Source organism: Euprymna scolopes, chromosome 30, assembly GCF_053919585.1.
Source record: "Euprymna scolopes isolate OS-2025 chromosome 30, ASM5391958v1, whole genome shotgun sequence".
NCBI classification, from domain to species: domain Eukaryota; kingdom Metazoa; phylum Mollusca; class Cephalopoda; order Sepiida; family Sepiolidae; genus Euprymna; species Euprymna scolopes.
Genome location: NC_136511.1, coordinates 101883836 through 101907737, shown reverse-complemented (window position 1 = coordinate 101907737; position 23902 = coordinate 101883836). Strand labels below are relative to the sequence as shown.

The 23902-nt window shown below is 34.6% G+C and overlaps 1 protein-coding gene across 4 annotated transcripts in view; it reads right to left on the bottom strand.

Moving 5' to 3' along the window:
• Window positions 1-23902, bottom strand: part of LOC145254915 (fatty acid synthase-like) — a 158325-nt gene that overhangs the window by 106235 nt on the left and 28188 nt on the right. Inside the window, exon 1 of one of the 4 annotated variants that reach the window (XM_080113873.1) lies at window positions 15946-15981. The exons of the other annotated variants lie outside the window; for them this stretch is intronic. The gene's annotated coding sequence lies outside the window, so the exon portion shown is untranslated. Of the gene's footprint in view, window positions 1-15945; window positions 15982-23902 lie in introns of those variants that run through there. 4 annotated transcript variants of the gene reach the window in all.

Here is a 23902-nt window from a genome sequence, read left to right as displayed (position 1 = left end):
TGATACAGCATAACGGTTCTAACAATATACATACATTTTTCATTCACAGACAGACTAACACCCATACTAAGCCAAAGATCAAACCAGCAACATTAGGTTTGAGTCCATAGTTCTCTGCATCAGACTACTGGGACAGGCACCATAAGTAATAAATATATATATATATATATATATATATATATATATCGATTAAGTTGATTAAGGAAAGCGAATGTTTTCACTTAACAAGATGAGATGCCAAGACAAAAATAATTAAAAGTCGATTTAATAACATCTAACGGGGAGTAATGGTGTGCGGGAGCGGAGTTAGTGGGGAGGGGGGCTGCCTTTTTAATCGAGTTGACCTTGGATGGAAAACTAATCTTAAATATTAAATGCATACCAAGACATGAATGAAGATCACATTTCCACGTGACTCATTTTTCTTTTCACCAACTCAATTTTAATACCCCACATCAAGTGCACATGTACCAAAGCCAGGGTGATAAATTCCGGTAGATGATTAAATGGGTTATACAATAGGTAGTTGTCTATGTGTGTGTACACTCACATGCATATATACATACAACAAATGATAGTCTAAAATCAGAGTCAAAGAAAGACAAAAGTACATGAACTCACAGATATCATTTATAAAGGGTGGAGCATATGAATTTCACACCAGTTCATACTGAATGAGCTAGATACTAACTCATCCTACTGGATTTTCAGAACTCGTTAACTGGGTAGCTCTGATACCAATAAAATTAAGTCAAAAGAAAAACGAGTTACTTGGAATATAATTCCATCAATGCTGCATATTGATTGCTACCTTGATGTCACTCCCCTTCCCATTATGCTGATGAGATTATATCTTAAGATATCGTCTCTGAAACGATCGTACACTATAGTGGGTTTATTTTTGTCTTGATTTCTTGGAACATGTAAATGAACGTATACCATTTCATTTGTGGCAGCAACAGTGAAGATGTTTTGTGGGTTTAATAGTTAAATATCTTTCATTTACAAGCTCAAAGCCGATTGGCACAGGTATGCAGCTTACCTCCCGGTTTGCCCAATCATACATCATTTCTCAGGTGAGCTGAGCACGTGATTAAGTAAATAAAAGAGTTGAACCCAGACATCGTTCTCCCTTTCCCTCTTTCGGACTTGAATCCAGAACTGACAGCACCAGTCGTGCAACAGTGCCCTTTCTGGGCCTGTTGGACTAAAAAAGATGACTAAAATCCATCTTAACGAACACACATTTAAGCCTTCTAAGATAAAAAAAATGCAATGGACACTAATAACTTTTGATTAAAAAAATATTTCCTAATTGAGCGGAGAAGTTGATACAATATTTGAGACCCATACGACGCATGGCACTAAAACTGTCGCTATCGGAACTCTACATCTAAACTAAACACTCCCTTGCTCTGCAAGAACTCAATATTTACGAATAGTCTATCCCTTATATTGCTGTAATCGTCTATTCCTAAACACATAAAATATCTCGTGTGTGGAGATATGCCTCTTAACGGTTTTATTCTTTTTGTATAAAATGTAACAGTCCAAACTTACAGAAATAGCAAGAAAGAGCCGGCAGAAATATACCGAGATCTTTCAACAGATGAACCTTAAAGAATGGGAGCAACATCAGCATGCAAAGTATTTTTATGGGAACTCTCAGGAATACATAGATAAAGAAGGTTCCTTGGACTGGCTCAAAAGGGGAGCCCTCCACCACGATCAGGAAAGGGTCATAATGGCTGCTCAAGACCAGGGATTGATGACAAATGCATTCAAGAAGATGGCAGGGATCAGTAATGACAATAAATGCAGGTTCTGCCATACAGAATTGGAAAGTGTTGGTCATCCGATATCAAATTGCAAAGTTCTTCTAGGGGACGGCTACTATGCAGCGAGACATGATGGAGTATGCAAGTATCTCCACTGGACCATCTGTAAAAAAATTAAACATCCAGTGTAGCAGCAAGTCCTGGGAACATCAACCTGGAAGAACAGTTGGAAGTGACTTATATACCATATATTACAACCATGTAATCCCTACAGCCACCTACCTTGAAAATGCTGCTGTGAAACCTGACAATTATATGGAATAAGTCAGAGAGTTGCAACCTTGATTGAAGTGAGTGTTCCTAATGATGGCGGCCTGAACAGAGCTGAAAGAGAAACAGACCAAATACCAAGGTCTCATGTACGATATGAAAAGAAACTGGAATCTTAGGGAGATATCAATCATACCAGTTATCATAGGTGCTACAGGGCTTATGAACAAGAACCTGAAGTCCTACCTTACTAATATTCCTGGTGAACCAAGTGCAAAAGAGATCCAGGCAATTGCACTTAAGGGAACAGCAAGGATACTAAAAAGAGCTCTCGGTTGGTTTCAATAAAAAGCGGGGCAATGTTGGCAGTTGGTTTGGGTGCCCCATACCCAGCATTACAATCTTCAAAGGAAGAAAAAAAAAAAGCAAATATCCAAGACATCTGACCCCCAAAACGACCTCCATACATGAAATTAATTTAGCCCACATTTAAATCACTGATATATATATATATATATCTATATATCTATATATATATATATATATATATATATATAATGCATACACACTAGCAGAATCAACATTTCAGCATTTCTCAGGAATAATATGAAAGAATTTAATATGAAACATACATACATTGCACTGAGTAAAGCAATAACACTAAATCAAAAAAGATTTTAATTTGCTTTTGCAATAACATAAGGTGTACATGAATGATTTTGAACTTGTGTTATGTTGTATGGTAATATATGGTAGTAGTATTAATATAGTAACTGAGCCTGTATGTACCGCGAGGTAAGATGGGACTTAAGCCATAGTAGGCACCCCATCTAGTGATGGTGACAAAAAATACCCTTAATAGCCCTGGCAAAGCATCAAGTATTCAGCTACCGACAAGATTTGAATTACATTACAAACTCGTATAGAGAGTTCAATCTCGGCTACAGCCGCGCTGGAGTAAGGGGAAAATTGTAATATATTGTGTTATGTTTAAACATGAACTAATGTTTACTTAATGTCTTTATTATTTTATGTATCTCACTGCTTAAATGTATGGATGGCAGTAATTGCAGTAATAAATCGGTCTTTATGCTGCCACTTCATACTTAACAGAACCTAAATTTGCATAATTTTATTCTTTGCATCTGAAGGGTTCCAGATTCACACATCACTCCTTCCCTCGAGCAGGCACATGCTGCTTACTCCTATGACCTACACCGTTATCACAGCTTCACTCTTCAAAAAGCTTGTGCAACATTTGTACTAAACATTCAGATATATTCTGGAGTTTCTGGCGTTTCCATTTTTTAATTAGATTTATTTTATATTTTTTCACATCACATAAAATATATAACATGCATTTAATATACACACCTGCTGCACGAGTGACCTGTTCGACCACTACATGTACTATTGGATTTCATTAAAAACTAGTCAACTGTGACATCTGTCAAGACATTCTTTTCACATAAGTCTAAACTTGTGAAGTATTCTTCATTCACAGGAACCAACCTTCTGAACACTAATGTCCACATTTTAGTCTTCTGCTGAGGTTATGTTTGTTAGTTGACGTCGGCTCATCTTGATCTGAGCCACGATCTGCCTTCTGTGTTAAACTCATAACTCCACTGTAACTTGTCAACCATCATAAACTCAAGGCAGTCCATAAAGTCATAAAACCCACCACCACTCCTAAAACTAATTTTAACATATTGACAACCGATTTGGTTTCAGTTACTGCCACACCTTGATTAATAATTATATTTTAGCTTGCTTTTGTATTGTACCATTGTATTAATTTCTATGTTCATAAGTATAGTGTCGGGCTGATTAATCGGAATCAAGAATCGGCAAAAATTGAAACTTTTTGGGGTACCGGAATTGGAAAAATTGATGCCTATTTTCCGATGCCAAATACGATCGTCTTTAACTTGATTTTGTTTGAAATGAAATCTGTTGGTAGTAATGTTAAAATATTTGATTTTAAACTCGTAAAATTTATAGCTTATTCATAACAAGTTTTTTTTATTCATATTTGAGACAAATCTGCACATTTGTGTTTTTACCATAATCTGGAAAAATGGCAACTATAGTTAAATATTTAGAAATTATAATTGGAATTGATAATTGTATCGGAATCAGAAAAAAAATATTGGAATCGTCCCATCACTCGTATAATTGTATAATAGTGATAATTCAGTATATGGTAAAGTGAATGTACCAGCAGGATCTGATTATTAGTATTGCTTATACTGTAAGCAATACAAATTTGTCAAATAAATTGATGTGAAGGTTTTAAGTAGAGAAGCTTGTCGTGGAAACAAAAATATACAAAAGATGTGATATTTATGCACTTATGTTACCATGCTGAAATTACATTCAGAAAGTCATTCTTAAAACTGGGAGGGTGTTTTGTAATTATTCTGTACTTTCACCTAACAATAAAAAAAGTTATAGTAAAACTTGAAAATACTATTAAAAAATAGCATGGTAACATAAGTGCATAAACAATAAAGATGTTTTGTTCAACCATAATTTCTCTATGTAGGGTGTAATGGTAAAATCTTTAAGCATCAGACACTACCACGATGAGGAAGAATATTACTTTTGGGGCAAAGTCCAACTCTTCCTATCGCAATAGTGTCTGAGCTAACAGCTGTGATGAAAATTTGGAAGACAACATCAGAATCAGTCGTTCTCTGGTTATCTGCCTCTGCATCAGGCACAGATGGTCAAATCTATCACGTCAGGATGACAAAATTGCTTCAAAGCATGTGTAACCAGTTTTCTTTTGTATGAAATCTTCCCGGACTCCATACATAATCACCGAGACAGGCTGTTGTGCATGACCAGAGAGGGGGTGGGGGTAGAAATCTACAATCTTGCAGATCTGTCACCAACGAGGAGAACTTCATATAGATAAAAGGCATAATCTTCATGGCTCTATTCAGAATAGAGATTTGCTCAAAAAATCAGCAGCAGGGAGGAGACGGTGGCTAAGGACACAGGCGGACAACCTGGGTGTGCAAAGTTCAAATCCAGTTCGTTCTACAAAGACATTTCCACTTAGGGATGTAAGCAACCATCACGGTTCCTCTCAAGTATCCAATGTATTTCTAGAAAATTCTAACTAGAAAAATATCAAGAAAAATGCCAACAAAAACAATAATTCATACAATAATCAACAAAAATGAAGTCTTAGTATTCTATACAGGGTGGAACAATAAAATTGCTATCCTAGAAAAAAGGTAGGATTCCATTTCCGTTTGATGAGAATCATTTTTTGTTACATTCATCTAGTTGACCAGTTGTGTACAAATTCCAACAGCAAGAGGAGCCTTCTATCATGTCTGAAAGTGACAATGTTCAACGAGGGAGATCGGAAATATGCCACTGTACAACTCGTGTTCTTTCAATTCAAGCTATGACAACAGGACCATTGCCAACCCCCTCAAAATGCATTGCTGGATTGCCACAAATAACAGGAACGTGCCCAGGGTGATGAAAACAGTTTCTGGCCATGGTTAGAGTCTTTGGTATGGTTTCAAGTGAGTCACATCATGCCACCTCACATCTTTGAAGTCAACACCAAAGTGTACCTGGATGTGCTGAAGAGTGTGGGGATCCTCTGGTGCAATCAGGTGGCCACTAACAGACCCTGGTTGTGGTAGCAGGACTCGGCGCCAACCCACAAGTCCAAAGAGACCCAGGCTTGGCTTCAGAAAGAGTGCTGCAACTTGGTACCCTTCTCTCACTGGCTCCCTCGTTCCCTGTTAGACTACTTCATTTGGTTGTACATCGAAAACGTCAACATGACTCCCACAACACTAAAAGCCAACCTGATCGCCGCCATCTGTCGAATATTTGCAGAGTTTCCACTGACGCTTGTAAAAAAGAACACTGCTCCTGATTCCGTATCCGTATAAAAGCAGTGAATCAAGTTACCTAAATGGATTTTTTTTTTTTCAATAAATTTTTAAAATGAAGCTGTCGTGTTTTGTTTAGAGCGACAATTTTATCGTTCCACTCTGCATAAACAATGTTTTTTTCGAAATGACTAATTATAAAATAAGTTAAGTAAATAAAACTAATGAAATGATTTTTAATGGTACATGCACACTAATAAAGATAAGTTTACTTGTGCATAACACTAAGGTAATTCAGTAACATCAGGAGCAGTAGATTCAAAGTATTATATAAAGTTAGAATTGTGGTTGCTAGATAAGAAAAATAGTCACTTTATCAAGGCTGAAAGGCCACTCGAGGACAAGTGACCGATGAGACAATAACGATGGTCAAAACTAGGTTTGATTATTTAAGGATGGTTCAAAAATTTGCTGACATTAGACTTAAAAACAACCATGTTATAGTTAGCTGAGAGGCAGCCCTGTGGTATTGTGTTCCACAAACAGGCAGTTCTTGTAAAACTTCATGGATGTTCTGTTTGGTTTCATTTAGATAAAAGGAAAAAAAAATTTACAGTGGGTGTTACTAGAAAAGTTTTTGTGAGTATTTTACGAGTTTACTACAAAGCGTAGGTAAAAATGCCACTTTTTTTATCTGCTGTTGAAGAGTAAATATTTTGCATCAAGTACCATTTTTTGTTCAGTCTTTGGTACAACTCGATTGAAGAGAACCTATCTAGCCACATATTACAGAATGCCAATATACCATTTCGTTTTTTGAGCCACTTATGAAGACTAAGGAGACTTGAGGATAAGAGCTAAGAAGAAGAAGAAGAGTTGGATAATAAACATCACAAGTTGATTGCAATCAATGGATAGCACACACAAGAATAACTGATCTAGAAAAATTGATTATCCAAAAGGACGTCTTAATACATTAGGCTATGATGTAATTGATAATTATGATGGAAATAGTTCGTAAAAAAATAAAAAGTTTACAGCATTGTTTAAAGTGAATTTAATTCTAAAACTCGTATTTAATTCTTTAAAAAGCTTTTAAAGTTATTTCCTATTCGCTCCTTGATGTCCATGTCTCGTACATGATACATTAATAACAATCTTAGCAATATTTATTTTTAATTATGCAATAAAAAGAAGCAATGACGAAAAATATGCCATCATTCTTTTCTTTAATTGTGATTGAACGCCATGTTTAAACAGTAACTTGAATTTGGAATTAAGTAAAAAAATAAAAAAATAAAAAATTTAAGCTTATTGTTTGCACATTTTTTTTTAACAGAAATCACTTTAGACAAGGCACGAAGCTACTTGATGCAAGTAGTTAGGTTTTATTTTTTTACACTAGTAAAAATTGAATTAATTGTATGGACAGTAGAACAGGTAGATTCTGGAACTGGGGATGTGCACTGGGGCTATGATAGAATTGGAAACACCATTTTTTCTTAAAATCATTGCTGAAGTTGTATTTTTTATTTTAAATCAAACTTACCAGTTATCGTCTGCTTTATATTACTTTTTTACCTATTTTTTGTTTACTACTTTCTCTTTAGTTTTACTTATGTTGATATTACGCTCATCTTTACTTTTTCTGTGAGATTGCCAAAAGAGGTGAGGGCTCAGTCAAATTCCAGATAGGTTTTTGCACCTTATCAAGAACTCAAATAAGACATTATCCAGCCAGATATAACAATGCTACGAGGGGCGTGCAATAAGTAATGCTCCTGGCCCACTTCCAGTTGTCTGATCTAGCTGAAATTTTGCTTGTGCAATGATTTATATCTTTACGGGTTATGTGACAAATTACAGCTCTGAACTAATTGTAGTTTCTGTTTTACAGGTGTTTGAACTGAGTCAGGTGTGAAATGAAGCCTGTTGAATGTCAAACAGTGATCCGGCTTTTGTATTTGAAAGGACGCACACCACAGGAGACTTGATGAAAGGAAAGAAACTTATGGTGATAATGCCTCATCATATGATCTTGTAAAACGCTGGCATCGTGGATTCAAACATGGCTGGAAGCCTGTGGAAACAGCTCCCAGACCTGGTCACCCCCCCCCTCTTCTGCCATTGATGAGGCATCTGTCCGTCAAGTTGAGGCTGCCATTTTGGACGATTGGCGCATTACTATTCGCCAAATAGCCCAAGATATCAAGATTAGTACAGGGTCTATGGAAACTATCATTCATGACCATTTGCATATGCATAAGGTGTCTGCCAGATGGATTCCCAGGTTGCTCACCATTCCAGAAGCGAGAACGCGTCGAGTGCTCGAGGATGAATTTGGAGATGTGCCAAGAAGATGAGTCAAAGTTTTTCAAAAGACTGATTACACAGGATGAAACCTGGGTCCATCACTATGATCCAGAGACCAAAGCCCAGTCAATGCAGAGGAAGCACTTGGACTCACCACCTCCAAAGAAGGCAAGGGTGCAGCCCTCCGCTGACAAGGTCATGCTCACAGTCTTCTGAGACCAGGACGGAGTAGTGATGACAGATTTCCTGGTAAAGGGTACCACAATTACAGGAGCCTATTATGCTTCACTTTTGAGGAAATTAAGGAAAGTTATCAAAATCAAGAGGCGGGGCAAGATCAGCAAAGGTACCCTCCTCCTGCAGGACAACGCTCCGGTCCACAACTCGCATGTAGCCAGATCAGAAGCATGGGCGTGTGGTTATGAAATCCTTTCCAATCCTCCCTACTCTCCTGACTTTGCACCCTCTGACTTTCACCTCTTCCCAGCCATGAAGTTGTTTTTGAAAGGAAAACGTTTCCCAGATGATGCAGTCTTGATTTCTGAAGTCGCGTCGTGGTTGGAGGACCAACCTAGGGTGTTTTACAAAAACAGTCTCCAGAGCTGCATCAAACGATGGGAGAAATGCATAACTCTGGGTGGTTCCTATGTACAGAAAGACTAATAACTGTGCCAAGTTTCGTTGTTCTACTGCTATGGGAAGTGGGTCAGGGGCATTACTTATTGCACGCCCCCTCGTATAGATATTTGTAGAGAGAATAGTCTCAAGTGTTTAAAACTTGAGATCGAAATTACTTTATTTCAAGATATATATTACTAACATATTCAGCTAAAGAAAATCAAAATGATATAGTTTCATCCATGGATTAGAAAAGGAATGAGTTTTCCCCCACTAACTTTTACATGATGGGAGTATACACACACAAATACACATTGGCTTTTATCACAGAACGAGCAAGGTGTTATCCGAGGGGAGGGGAATAGTGTGTATAATCTCTTCAATTATTCTATAATTATTCTTATTCCACCCCCCCACCTCCATTTTCACAACCCACTCTTTCTCCAACACGCACTCTCGAGTCTATCTTAATACATTTAATATAAATAATGCAATTTATTCAGTTATCTCGTTTATTTATTTATATATATATATATATATATATATATACTAGCATTTCAGCCAGGCGTTGCCCGGGTGTTTGGAGATGTATGCTGAGCAAAAAAAAAAAAAAAAGTCAATTTTTTTAAACTTTGACCCCTATTATGACCCCTTAAAATTTGTTTAGGGCTCAAATAAAGTTATTAAGTTAGATCCATGTCCAAGGAATCTAAAATTTCACGTTTAGACCCAAAATTGTAGGAGGAGTTTGGTAGAGTTCTCAAAGGTCAAATCGTTGAACTTTGACCCCTTAAATCACCAAATTTGTCTGAAAACCAATCACATCGATTTTCCCAAATTTCAGTACGCTGTATATCAAATTTCGAATTTGTAGGCTTAAAATTGACAGTTATCGCGTAGGGAAATGTACAGACACTTTCACACACATATATATACACACATATATACACACACACACAAGTGACCTTGTTTGGGTGTGTAGAACTTTCTACCGAACTGTCAAATTTTGGTCTAGAGACTGGAAACGGGATTCAGATTTTACATAGGCATCTCCACTTATCAAGGCCCAGAAACCACTCGAGGATAAGGGTTAAGAGTGTACAGTAATCAATTGGACAATAGTAATCGTTAGTAATGTAAATTCAGTAAATTTGTTAACTTAAGTGGAACGGCTCATCAAGAACTTGTTTACGTTGGACTTGAAGAAAATCAGATTGTAGTCAGCTGGAATACAGGAAGACAATTCCACAGGCGTGCACTTCTAAGAAAGCTTTGTTCATGGAATCTATGTTTAGGAACAGATGAAGAGTGGGGGGGGGGTAGTTATTGATAGTGTTTTCAGCTAGACGAGTGTTTGTGAAAGTTTGACAAGGGGGGGGTGGCCATAGATTGAAGCTCAGTCGAGCACTTGCCATGAAAATAACGATAAAACAAACTCGCAACATCTGTTCTGTGAGATGGAGGTTACAGGGAAGAGAAAGGAACATCTATGTAGCTACGAAGTCTATTTTGAACTATCAAGGCAGGACAAGTTCTTTCTAGCAGCTCCTGCCCAGATGTGGCAACAGTACTCCATCCTTGGGCGTATCTGGCTCTTATATAGATAGAGAATTGCAAACAAACTTAGTTTTTAGTCAGTAAAAATAGCTAAGGGGGTCCAAATGGAAAAATTTAAACTTGGCAGATGTAATATCTTGACAGTGTTCATCTATATATGCACAAGTTTGTTAAACTGCGTTGATTTTTAAAGTTTTGATATCCATCTATCATATGTTAGCAAATAATGCTGGAGAGCTAAACGTTTTGGTTTTTATTCTAGTTGATGGCACCCAAGTGTTTTTTGGGGCTTTTTTTATATATAAAACTTAAAAATCACAATATATTAGATATAATAAGCAATAGAGAATTGACTAGAATAAAAAATCTGCATAAATGGAAATATATTTAAGCATTTTATGACTAGGCAACGCCAAGCGGCCTGCTAGTGTAATACGGATACACATTGGTCTTTATTATAGAATGCAGGATTTTTTCCCAATTCCTTAGATCTTCAAATCTAATGGATTTATAATTGAAACAATAAAATATGTCAACATGTAATAAGCTTTTTTATTACTCATTTGCCAGGTCAAAAAGAAACATCTTTGAATACTAATTTACAGTATAGTTTGCTCAATATAAATTCATGTCATTTAAAACGTTTTCAATGAGCCAATTAGTGGACAATAAAGTTGTGCTACAAACTGTGCCTATCCAGCAATGATTAGTAGAAGTCCTTACTTGAAAAAAGTGGCTAAATTTTTTTTTTTTTAATTATGCCTCCCATCATAATGGGAAATAACTATTTAAAATGTCTTTAAAGATGGCATCCGTGTGTAAATTTTAATATAGTCAAAGTATTTTCTGGTTTCGTTTGTTTTGTATGAATTATTCAATGCCGAATCAAGTTGTCAAATATAATTCTATCTCTTCTGTTTGCCTGCTCCCCAGCTGACTACAACTTGGTTGTCTTCAAGTCCAACATAAACAAATTCTTGATGAACCGCCCCCTTAAGTAATCCAATCTACCAAATTTCCATTAATAACTACTACGATATTATCCCATTGATTACTGTACATTCAATAACCCTTACACTCGAGTGGCTTCAGAGCCACAATTTCAGGTTTTGCAAATTGGATTGAGTATTGCCACATCTGGGCAGGAGCTGTCAGGGAAGGATAGGGCGCTCCAGAGTTCAAAACAGATTTTGTAAGTAGGTGATGCCTTTTTCTCTTCCCTGCAACCTCTTTCCCACAGAAGACATGTTGCGAGCTTGTCTCTGCTCTATCATTTTCATGGCAAGTGTTTGACTGAGCTCCAATCTATGGCCCCCCCTTGTCAATCTTACAAAAATTTGTCACTATCAATATTTCCTCCACTATCTGTGCCTTAACCTAAACATGAATTCCATGAACAAAGTTTCTTTCCTAGAACTGCCCGTTTGTGGAACGGTCTCGCTGGTTTATTTTTCAGCTGACTACAATATTGTCTTCAAGTCTAATATAAACAAGTTCTTATTGAACTGTCCTCCTAAATAATCTAATTAGGGCTATTACAACAGCATATTGTTTTGACTCAAGTCTACATCTGACACAGACAGCTTATCAACCAAGAACCACATCACTACTTAAAGCATATAAAATAACAGATACACATTCGAAAGTCAAAATGAAAAGAATATGCTGTTGTCATAGCTGTACTAATACCAAATTTCCACCACAAACGATTACTCTATTGTCCCAATGACTAATGTACACACATTAACCCTTATCCTAGAATGGCCCCCCAAGCCTTGATATGTGGTGACCACTATATAAAAAAAAACTTAATTTAAGTCTTGGATAAAATTGGAATCATCAGGTCATACAAAAATTCGTGCAGAGTTGTGGAAGGGTCATTTTTTTAACCATTGTAATTGATTTTATGCATTTTATTAAATATATCACTATGATTTATAACTTTCAGATTATTAATCATTTTTTTCTGCAATAATCTCATCCACATTTACCTGAAAAAAAACTTTTAGTCAATTGGAAGGAGTTATCTTTCAACATGGTAATGACTATCCTCACAACACTACTGACCAAAGATCCAAAAGAATTTGGTTGGTAAATCTTACCATCTCGCATATTGTATTGACCTAGCTTCCTCAGATTATCACTTAGAGTGATTACAAAACAATTTACATGACCTTAGGTTAACACCACAAAGAGATTGAACCCTGGTTAGATTCATATTTTACAAAAAAAAAAAAAATTTAAAAGCAAGGCATTTATAAGCTAGTTAACAGATGAAATCCAGATATAGACTTGAAAAGGTCGTTATTTTGAATAAGGATTGAGTTATTTTCAGAAATTAAATTTTAAATTTGGCAAAAACTTTCACACCGACCAAATACTTTTATAACAATTTAAAAAGTATCCTTTTCAGGTGATTATCAGCAGCAAATAGTGGCAAGATGCACGTATAACAATGAAAAGAAAGAATTCAAATGTCTGCTCTCAAGACCTTGTCAAACGACAGACAAAATTTTATCCAAATTAGGAAAATTTGTCTTTTTCTACCAAATTTTGAAACTTCCAAAAAGCTTAACAGATGATAGCAACTGTTTTACAATTTTCAAAGTTTCGCAATTCATGCAAACTAGTAATTTAACACTAACCACTCCATTCAAATATTATTCCAGGTTAAAAACTAACCAATGATAGATTTTATAGAGATTCCAACTCAGAAAACAGTAATTCTTCCCACTTTGTCAGAAACCTTGCTCATGGAATGTGAGGACTAAAGGACAAAATAAAGGAAGCACAAGTTACAAGTCTGCCAAGAATCTAGCAGAAAATGTGCAACCAGGGAGAGAATATATTTGCGAGTTTATTACAAAAAAAAAAATTTGATTAAATCGATAATCTATAAAACTGAGAATGTGTGTGAAGACATTTCCCATCTTATATACTCAACAAATTTTTGATCTACAGATTTGAAATTTGGTATATCGGGTATTCAGACATGTGGAAAGAATCGGTTTTCATCTGGGAAAAAAATAGCTAAGGGGTCAAAATTTAAAATTTGGTACATGAGTTGGGTCATCGGATTTTTATCTGGCAACTGTTTCATGAATGCACATGCATAAATTGTTTACGTGACAGCTTCTTTATGTTAAGAAAGACTAGGTTTGAAAACACTTTAATCGTGTCAAGCTGTCCTAATGATCATTGTACTTGATTCACTGTTTAGGTTTTGATCTCAGCCCGAGTATTTTTTTTTTTTTTTTTTTTTTTTTTTTTTTTACTTACAAGTAAACTTGTTCAGAAAAAAAAAAAAAAAAAAAAAAAATCACTCGCATGCACATGTTTCAGTTTCTGAATTAAAATATATTTATGCATATTTTATGTGCGGGCAACGCCGGGCGACCTGCTAGTATAAAAATAATATAACCAGTATTTATGACACCGATAGGACATGCAAAATTGTCACTAACACCCGTCTCTTGATATTTTTCCAATTTACTCTGAAATTACCCTCTTCAGTTTAAAGAGGGTCAGGGGATGGTTTTGATAGACATTAGCTTTGAGATAAAAAAAAAAAAAAAAAAAAAAAAAAAAAAAAAAAAAAGTGAGGCAGATGATATGGCTGATTCAGGATCACACCTGATGAACTCTAAGTGTCAGTGCATATCGTTGATTAGCGATAAAAACTGTTAAACAGACAAGATTCTAACTTTGACAAGTCAGGTTGCATGAAGATTATTAAAGATTCATTCATTTAATCTATTTGGAATTTTGAGGCACAAATTGCGTTTGTTCTAACCTTCTGGCAACACTCATTTGTACCTTCCAACTATTTTTTTTTTAGATTTGAGAGCATGAAATTTAGCGATCCATCATTTTTTTTTTTTTTTTACATAGGCATCACCACATTATCAAGGCCAAGAGGCCACTCAAGGATAAGGGTTAAAGAGTGTACAGTAGAAATTGGACAATATAGTAATCATTAGTAATGAAAATTTGGTAAATTTGATAACTTATATGGAGATTGGAGCGGCTCATCAAGAACTTATTTACGTTAGACTTGAACACAACCATATTGTAGTCAGCCGGAAAGCAGGAAAACGGAAGAATTCCACAGGCGTGCAGTTCTACCTATACAAAGCGTTCTTCTATTGAAGGATTAAGGAGGGGGGTACATTACCAATTTGAACATGAATAGAACAAATACAGATTTGAAATTATTTATGAGGAGCTAGATTTATAGGGTGGAGGTGAGGTCATCCTATGTGGGGCGTTATACAGCAATAGGCTTGTTCACATTGAATTTAAAGTTCTGCGTGTTGGTATAATCGGGGAAACAGGGAGCAAGGAGATAATTCCAAAGGCAAACAATTCATAGAAAAGCCAGGAGTAAAAAAAAATCTTTCGAACATAGAACAGAGTGGTGGTACAGGTTTGAAATTGATTAAGTATATTTTAATTTAAATCAAGGGAGTCTTGAATATTCAAATACATAATTAGAATAAAATAGAAATTATGTTATAAAGGGTTCAGAGCTGTGAGTAAGAGCAGAGTTCTCATCAATTCCTAGTAGATGGTTGACACATGCATGCTATTAAAATGTATTTTTTTTTTTAGTAAATATAATTAAAAACCTGTCAGAGCTGAAGATTTGAATGTTTTCATTTTTTTTGCAAAGAAAATGAAAACAGAATTTTGCCGGAAATTGATTGTCAGTCCCCACGTGTCAAGAATTGCCTTTCTGGCATTTTTTTTTTTTTTGTATTTTTTTTTTAATAACCCACAAGAACGACAGGAATGAAAAAATATACAAATAAGAGTTACCAAAAGCAAAACAACTTACTGAATAAGATTTGTTATTACTTATTTTAAAGCGTTTATTTTCTTTGAAAAGTATCAAGTCTTTAGTTAGAATAAAAAAAAATTTTTTTTTTTTTAAATGGCGATCTCGTTACATACATACTACAGACTGAAGGTTGTTTTCTATGGTTTCTCTCATATGGAAGTGTTGTTGGGGACTTATTTTTACATCTAGTTTACATAAGTTGTGTGTACAGATACACAAATTGACTATGCTGAAAATTAAATTAAAGCCCTTAAAAAATACATTAAAAAAAATAAAAGCAAATCAAAAATTATTTCAAGTCTAACAAAGTCCTACAAACTTCTATAGGTGTTCGATTAACCTGCTGCTCCCAACAATCCCCAACCAGAAGTAAATTTCCACCCCTTTCCCATAGATTCCACATGCAAAAAACTTTCTATTCTAATAGAATCTCGCTAGCCGTTTGCCTTTGGAATTTCCTTCCTGAGAATATCAATATATAATGTGAAGAAACAGCTTGCTACGGAACTCCTCCCCCACTTAGGATGTCCCCTATAAATCTGGTCCCTAATTATAGTAACCTCTTATGTCTCTGTGGTACAATGGGGGACGGGGCGAAAAACTAGTTTAAGAACATGGAGAAAAATAAAATTGGGAATTATGACTTGTTGCATTTTGTAAACGAATAAAGACGACTCGAGAAACAAGCTTAAAAACCACACACCTCCGTAAATGTAGAGATAACGCCTGGAAATTTGTGTATATATATGCGAGAGGATGTGTAGTCCTTTCATAAAATAGACGATAAGAAAAATATAAAAAGGAAAGTGAGCGAAAAAAAAACAAAAAAAAAACATGTGACATTGGTAGTGAAGTTTTGAAAAAGACATTGTTAGGATGTTTTTGTTAGTTTTTATTAGTTTTTATTATTGTAGGCGATTACAAAAGGAGTGGTGTGCGAAAGGGAAGGTACAGTGTTGAGTCATGTGCGGAAGGGGGAGGATGTAGTAGAGGGATGACAGAGCAGGGTCGCCTAGGCAAAGTATTATTACCATAGCAGCAGAGGGGGAGGAGAAGCCCAACTAGTCAGACATAATACATTAGAAAGAGTCGCACGAGAAACTATCGCCAATAGAAATCCTGGATCGTCAAAACAGCCGACCTGTTGCACGCTACCCTAGAGATCAATTAGAATTATACACGTCATGTGTTTGTATCCCTATCCACTTGCCTCCCCACGAGGGCAAACTTAGACAAAAGACTTTGACATTTAACTATTTTATAGGAATCCTAAATGTCGCTCGGTACTATTAAAAAATAAAATAAAGTGTTTGTCCAGAATCTCCCCTCTATTAAACGAAAACAGAATCTGTATGATGATTTATGAACCCATAACGAAGAAATATCGTACACAAAAAAAAAAAAAAAAAAAAAAAAAAAAATCACGTAAAATGACCAAGTAGTTTTATTTTTATTTATTTTTATTTTTTTTTTATAAAGAAAAATTTTTCTTTTTAACGAATTGGAATTTTTTTTTTTTTCAATGCCTGCATGCATAATGCATCTCTCCTCCATATTAAGAATGGCTTTTAAGATCGTGGAAATTTTTAATTATTTGAAGTTATTTCCCTTCAAACTTAAAGATGTCGTTCTAAGATGAACTCAGTTTCACCATCAAATTTGATTTTTTTTTAATTTAAAAATAAACTACTTGACCATATTACATGATTTGTGTACGGTATTTTCCTGTTGTGGGCACGCACATCAGATTTTTAAGATAAGAGAAATTCTGGACAAGCACCGTTTAGTGGAATCCTTAAGTGTCGCTCGGTACTATTAAATAAAATATGTACAGAACCAAGAAAAAGATGGAAGTCAGAGATTAAAATAATGCCCGTACACATTTACTAACCTCCCCACGAGGGCAGAATTAGAGAAAAGATCTATTTGTCCTCGATTGGGCCAACACTAAAATTGATTCAATGAAGGAGCTTAACTAGCAGAAAAATGTATCAAAAACACTTACTAAAAAAATCAGATTGGCAGTCTTGAGTATTCTATTATGCCTAGTTCTAAGTCCACCTTTCCAGGCTTCGCTTTCTCGCCCTTCTGAGAAAGGATAGTTTATTGCTAATCGCTTGAGAAGCCCATACTGGAAAATGCCGACGGGGGCTATCCAGCCAATTTTAGTTTGGTTAGAGTGCTCTTCCTCTAGAGCGCCGCTTTCAAACCATACTTTCCGACCTTCGAGTCGCATTTGCACGACGTGGGAGGGAGATAATACTACACTTTGATCCCAGCCAAAAAGGATCAGCATTCACGTTTTTGATAGGAAACCTTTTTTCTTTTTAATTGGTTTCATAGTTTAGTATTTTTATCAATTCGATGTTAAACAATAAGACGGACATGCCGGCCCTTTTGGCTAGGATTAAAGTGTAGTATTTGTTCAATCTCTAGGCATTACCTCTTTCGAAGAGGGATGAGTTTGTCATCTGTTGCCCTAGGCACTTATTTGTGAGAGAATGCTGACAAATTATTTGTTCCCAATCCAGAGTGCGACTTTTAGGGAGCTAGATTCCCTCAACAGTAACTTCGGTTATTTTTTTTTTCATCCACTTCCTCCCAGAAAGTGGAATTTTTGTTATTGAAATCAAGTTTAGAAAAAAACGTGTCAATGATGCATAAGAAACAATTTGCTTGGAACTTGCAGCAGCAGTGTCAGAAATCGCATTAAAAATGTGTGGTAAACACTGGAATATTCAGACTTACTGTCTTTCGAAGCTTATAACTACTTAAAATGTAATTCAAACCCTAATTTTTTTTTAATTAAAGGAGCAAAGACCAAATTTTAAAAATAACGGGTTTAATAGCAAATTATGCAATATTTGTTTTAAATCGATTTAAAAAAAAAAACAAAAAAAAAAAAACAATTTTACTTCGATTAAAAAATATAAATTCCAAAAAATCACTTACCTATAAAAAATATTCAATGGGTACTTCCATTGTTAAGAATTTATCCATATTCATACTTATATTCCATACCCTTTTTAAATAAAATACTTTAAACAAGGATTATTCGCGTTTATCTTCCAGTGGCTTTGAAGCATCACAATGTCTATTGCGTGCTGTAAACCAAAATTATTTTTAGTTGAAAAATTAACATATTCACTTATAAGTTTATGCCGTTAAACAAAAAACACACTACCAATTTTTTTTATTATTCTCTTAATGAAATCCAAAAGTTTGATTAATATATTTTATTTCTTTATCGAGTGAATTTTTAAATATCTAAAAAGACGACATTGAATGAAATAGAAAAAAATATTTACTTGACAATCTAAGCATAACATGAGCTTTAAAAAAAAAAAAGTTTTACTCTTCAGACTTTACAGGTAAATTTCCAAAAAACACCTGTTTTAAATTAGAATATTTTATTGATCTTTTATCTTCAATTTGTGATATAAAACTGAGTGAATGAATTATTTAAATTTTAATAGACATTTCAAAATGGAGGGGGGGGGGGTAAATTTAAAAAAAAAAAAACGTTTGTGTAAAATATCATATTCGGTTTATTGGAAAGAGCATCAAATTTCACATTGACCCTGAAAATATCGTAAAAATTGACCCAATAGAAAAACTTAAATTTTTTTCAATTTTTAAACTTTAAAAATCTAACTTGTAAAATTCAATTGATTTCATACGTAAAAAAAAAAAAAAAAAAAAAAAAAAAAAAAAAGCGTTTTCAAAGGGCACACAACCATAAACAAATGTTCGCGTAACAAATACATTAAAGCCACGTTTTCTTGTGGTCGCGTACCCTTTGAACTTGCTTGTTTTTCGAGCCGATTAAACATTTTACATTTTAGTAAAAACACTAAAACCTACCCAGTTGGGTAGAAGAGCAACTTATCTTGCCTTTGGTAACATTTATGTTTGCTTTTTTTTTTTTTTTTACCACTTTTTGAAGGACTACACAGTAAAATATACCCGAAATTCCTACCTAAAAATAGAACGGTACGTAAACTTGTTTTGTTCCATTATTTTGTTCGTTTTATTTGTAAAAGAAAAATGTTAGCAAGCATGACTACAACGACGCTATTTAATGAATATCTTTCTATCCAATGCTTCACTATGGTAGTCCCGTTACGCGTTAGATGGATGAATAAAAGAGGTTACCTTTTTGGGCTCATGAAATACTATATTTAAATAAATGTTCATTTTAAAATTAATTTTCCAATTTAATATTCAAACCATTTTAGATATAATAAAAAAAAAAATAAAAAAAACGTCTGGATTTATTGCACTAATGACCAACCATACTTTAAGGGGAAAGGGCGTGGCTTAATGACCGAGATAAGACGAGGATGATGCAGACGACTTTAAACCCTACCCTTCCTAAACAGGTAGACCTTTAGATTAGAATACATCTGCAAAATTCCGAAGAACGTCAACATACGCGCTTATAAAAAAATAGTTCAGTTAGGCATTCCAAACACTTTAGAGGACTTAAGTTAGCAGGGTTACTTGATGTTACCCAGTTTGGACTAAAAACATTTAGTATTCTTTGAATTTTATTTTACTTAGATCTTATCAAACTAAATTTCAATGTCGCTGAAATGAATAAAACATCTATTTCTATTATACTAAAACTGAATGAGCTTGTCACCGTCTCAAATTTTAATGGTCATGGCGTTATTTCTAGCAAATGTTTCATATTGAAATTGAATAAAATTTATGTGAATTCATTTTTATATTTTTAACTACAAAGAAAAAAACAGTTTAATAGTACTCTAGAGGTATCCTTAATTATATTTAGAGTTCTGCATGTCTCTCTACTTACAAAAGTGTTCAATTAGATATAGCCATGCATAATCCGAAGTGCTTAATATCCTGAATAGAAAAGGTATCTCAAAAGTGAGTTTTTTTTTTCATTCAAAATGCATATGTTCGTACATTTATTTTTTGACGTACGTTATCACCTTTCAAATTTGTACTAATTACATTTTAAAGAACTTCCATTAATTCAATGTTCGTTTTTGTTTTGTTTTTTCTTATTGAATGATTAGTTTCATTTCACTATTACGCACAGTTCTATTTGTGCATATTTTCTACATTGTAGATAATTGCATAGGATTTTGAACCGCATTTCAAGTAAATATCTCGAAATGGTCTACCAAACTATATTGAATTTTTGGTTTACATACTTCTGGGACAAAATTTGCTAAGGGGTCAAAATGGAAACGTTTGAACTTGACAGGCATCATTCGACGTAATGTGTAAGCTCTACGTACGTGCAAAAATATATATTTAATGTTATTTTTAATGTTTTGATATGCGCATGGATTTAGCTCAGATAAGGAATAACACTGGAGAGCTTTACGTTCTGGTTTCAAGCTAACTCGAGAAAACTTTAAATCACTATATTGAGTACAATAAGAACTGGCTCTATAATACGAGATCTTCATAAATTAAAATATATTTTAGCATATTTTACAACTAAGCAACTGCGGCATGCTAGTATATAATAAAAATGAGATACTTTGAAGTTAAAAAGTTAAGTCTAATATGGCAGTTCTGAATTAAAATAGAAAAAAAAATTCAGTATATTTATACACACACATGTACACATCTACATATATTGAGCAAGGTTCAAAACCTGTTAACAAGCCCTTTCATTCTTTGTATCATTTACTTCATATTTAAAAATATGGTCTGCTTATAGACAAAATTTTGCACAAGAAAAAAACTTCCACAAGTTTCCAAATGCTGCAACATATTACATAAGTAGAGAAATTAATATATACCAGCAAATTAGAAATATACAAATCGATCGAAAATCAATTTGAATGCGTTAGTTGACACTTATTCGCTGGATCCCCCCCCCCCCCGATTTCTCAGTTGTGTCTCGGGTAGAAGCTAAAAGCTGCATCTGATGGCGGCCATGTTGGATTGTTAGTTGATAAACCGGCTAAGACAAAAAGTTATAAGTTTAAAACAGTTTCAGAAGATTAAAACAATAGACATTTAAGATTGTAAATTTTATTGTATTTGATAAGTTCTAAATCTCCTTACCCACTTTCGTACAGTTAGCATTAACATTAAGTAGAATTTATTAAAATACTTGGTCCTTATGTGAAAATCTAATTTATGGAAAAGGAGATACTAATTTAGTACTTGTATATACTTTTAATATCCCTTCATGAAAGCACACCAGGCAACAATACATCTCCACAAGTAAAAAGTTTATGTCTAGGAGGATAACAATGAAGATATCTATTTTGTATCCGGGCTTAAAATCTGCCCTCGATCACGGGTGTTGGGTGAAACGAGAAATCCTAGACTGGGGTAATGTTTTTGCGTTTTGTTCCTCCCAATCCAGAGTCCCCACCCCCTCGGGGGGGGGGGGAGCTCAATTTACTAAACATTAAAAACCGACCTTGCATCTAATTTTTTTTTCATGAGGAGGCATGTAAAAAAAAAAAAAAAAAAAAATATAAGCAATGTCTTTAAGTGTTCTGTACTCTTGACCGGATTTATTTTCTGTTTAAGCTCTATTCACGCCGTTTACCCGCCACCATCACACACATTGCTTTCTGTCTGGTTTAAAAAAGGTCCAGGACCTGTGTGAATAAATGTACATGTGTGAGCCTTTGAAGATAAAGATTTCAGATCGAAAGTAAACGTTTTGATCAGGTCTAAGATTATAATGTACAGTCAGTAAAATTAGTCCGGTTGATTCTTAGGCCGGATGTTTAACACTTAATCGTTATGATTACATTGTAGTATCAAAGTATAGTAGCTGTTCCTGTATTGTGTCTGGCTTGCCAAAATATCTGCCCCCTTTATCAGGCGTTTCCTTTGGTTCTAAGATACCATTCTCTCGAGTAATGCCTCATCTTTTTAGAAAGGGCTTGATTAATCTCTGGTCGCCTGTACCACAAATGTGGACAGATCCAATCATGTCGAACTGCGTACCCATCCAGAGTGTCCCTTTTTGAATGAACTAGATCCAGCGTACACGTTAAACGGATTGTATCTACTCTTGTTGCCGTCGAAGAAGAATAAATCTATATATCTATGAAAATGTGTGTATACGCGCACATTTCTCTACCAGACTGTCACTTTTCAGTCTACAGACTCTAGATTTGACATAAGGAGTATTGAGATTTGGGAAAATCTTTAATCGATTTTTGGCCAGAAATTTGGTTGTCAAGGAGTCAAAGTTCAACGATTAGACCTTTGAAACCTCTACCAAACTTCTCCGCCAAATTTGAGGTCTAAACACTTGCAATTTTAGATGTAGGTTACGTGGACATGGACCAAACTATTTCATTCGATTTGAGCCCAAAACAAATGTTAAGGGGTCAAAATTGGGTCAAAGTTAAAAAAATTGACTTCTGCAGTTTACCAAATTTCTTAGCCAATTTTGGGTCTAAACATTTGAAATTTTACATAAAGGGTATTCAAACATGCAAGCTTTTTAATCAGTTTTTGAGCGCAATGTTGGCTGCCAAGAGGTCAAAGTTGAAAGAGTTGACCTCTACAGACTACCAAGCTCCAATTTTGGGTCTAAACACTTGAAATTTTACATGTGGGTTATCTGGACAAGTCAAATTTTTAATATATATACATATACAGTTATGAACCGAACAAAGCCTGGCTAAACTGCTAGTAAAATTATAAAATGTAATGTTTTGGACAAATAAGAGACATTTTTACACTTAGAAAAAACTCATTGGTAATATTTGAAATTAAATTGAAACGCTGAATTCTAATAAGTTAAGACAATGACCGAAGGAGGAGGAGGGGGGGTATCCTAAAGTGCTCACATTAATATTCATGGAAATACATTTTCGATATAAAAAATTCTGATCTTAAAATATATACATAAAACAGAGAGTGTGTGTGTGCGCGCGCGCGCGCATTTAACCAACAAATTCTTAAACTACTGGTCACAACACTGAAATGGACAGGAAATAATCATACACCAAGGGTGGTTTATAACAAGATCGTTGTTTGGATGGATGAGTAACGAGTACAGACATATCGGCAAGTTGAAATACAAACTGCTCATTTCAACTTGTAGACATTTTTACTTTTTCAGCACATTCCCAAATTCAATCCATTTCTTCAAATAGTTTAATATCAATTTTTTCTTACCTATATCTCGATAGCTACATCCGTATGAGATGCGGTTGGAGTGCTAAACATTTTGGTTTCGATTCTAGCTGATGGCAATCAAGTATTATTTAAACTATTGAAATCACAGTATTATTAGGTACAATATAATATTCAATAAAGAATTGGCTATATAATACAAAATGTACATGAATTAAAATATATTTAAGCATATTTTACGACTCCGCAATATCGGACACCCCTCACTGGTCTAAAATAAAAATCAATAAATTTTAAGTCACAAAACTGATAATTTTAACTGATGGAATACATGAATTTCAATTTCAGACAATTGTTAATTTCACACAATAGCTGCAAAGACTGATGATAGATAATGCAATACAGTGGCGTTTTGTATACTTTCAGTTTTCATTGAAATGCTATCAGCCAGTTTTTTTTTTTTCTCCCCCCAGTCAATGATGACGCTTTGTCAGTTATTCTAATAAAACTCTCCTATAGTAAGACAGCATCCACAATGAAATCACAATTGGCAAAATATCTGA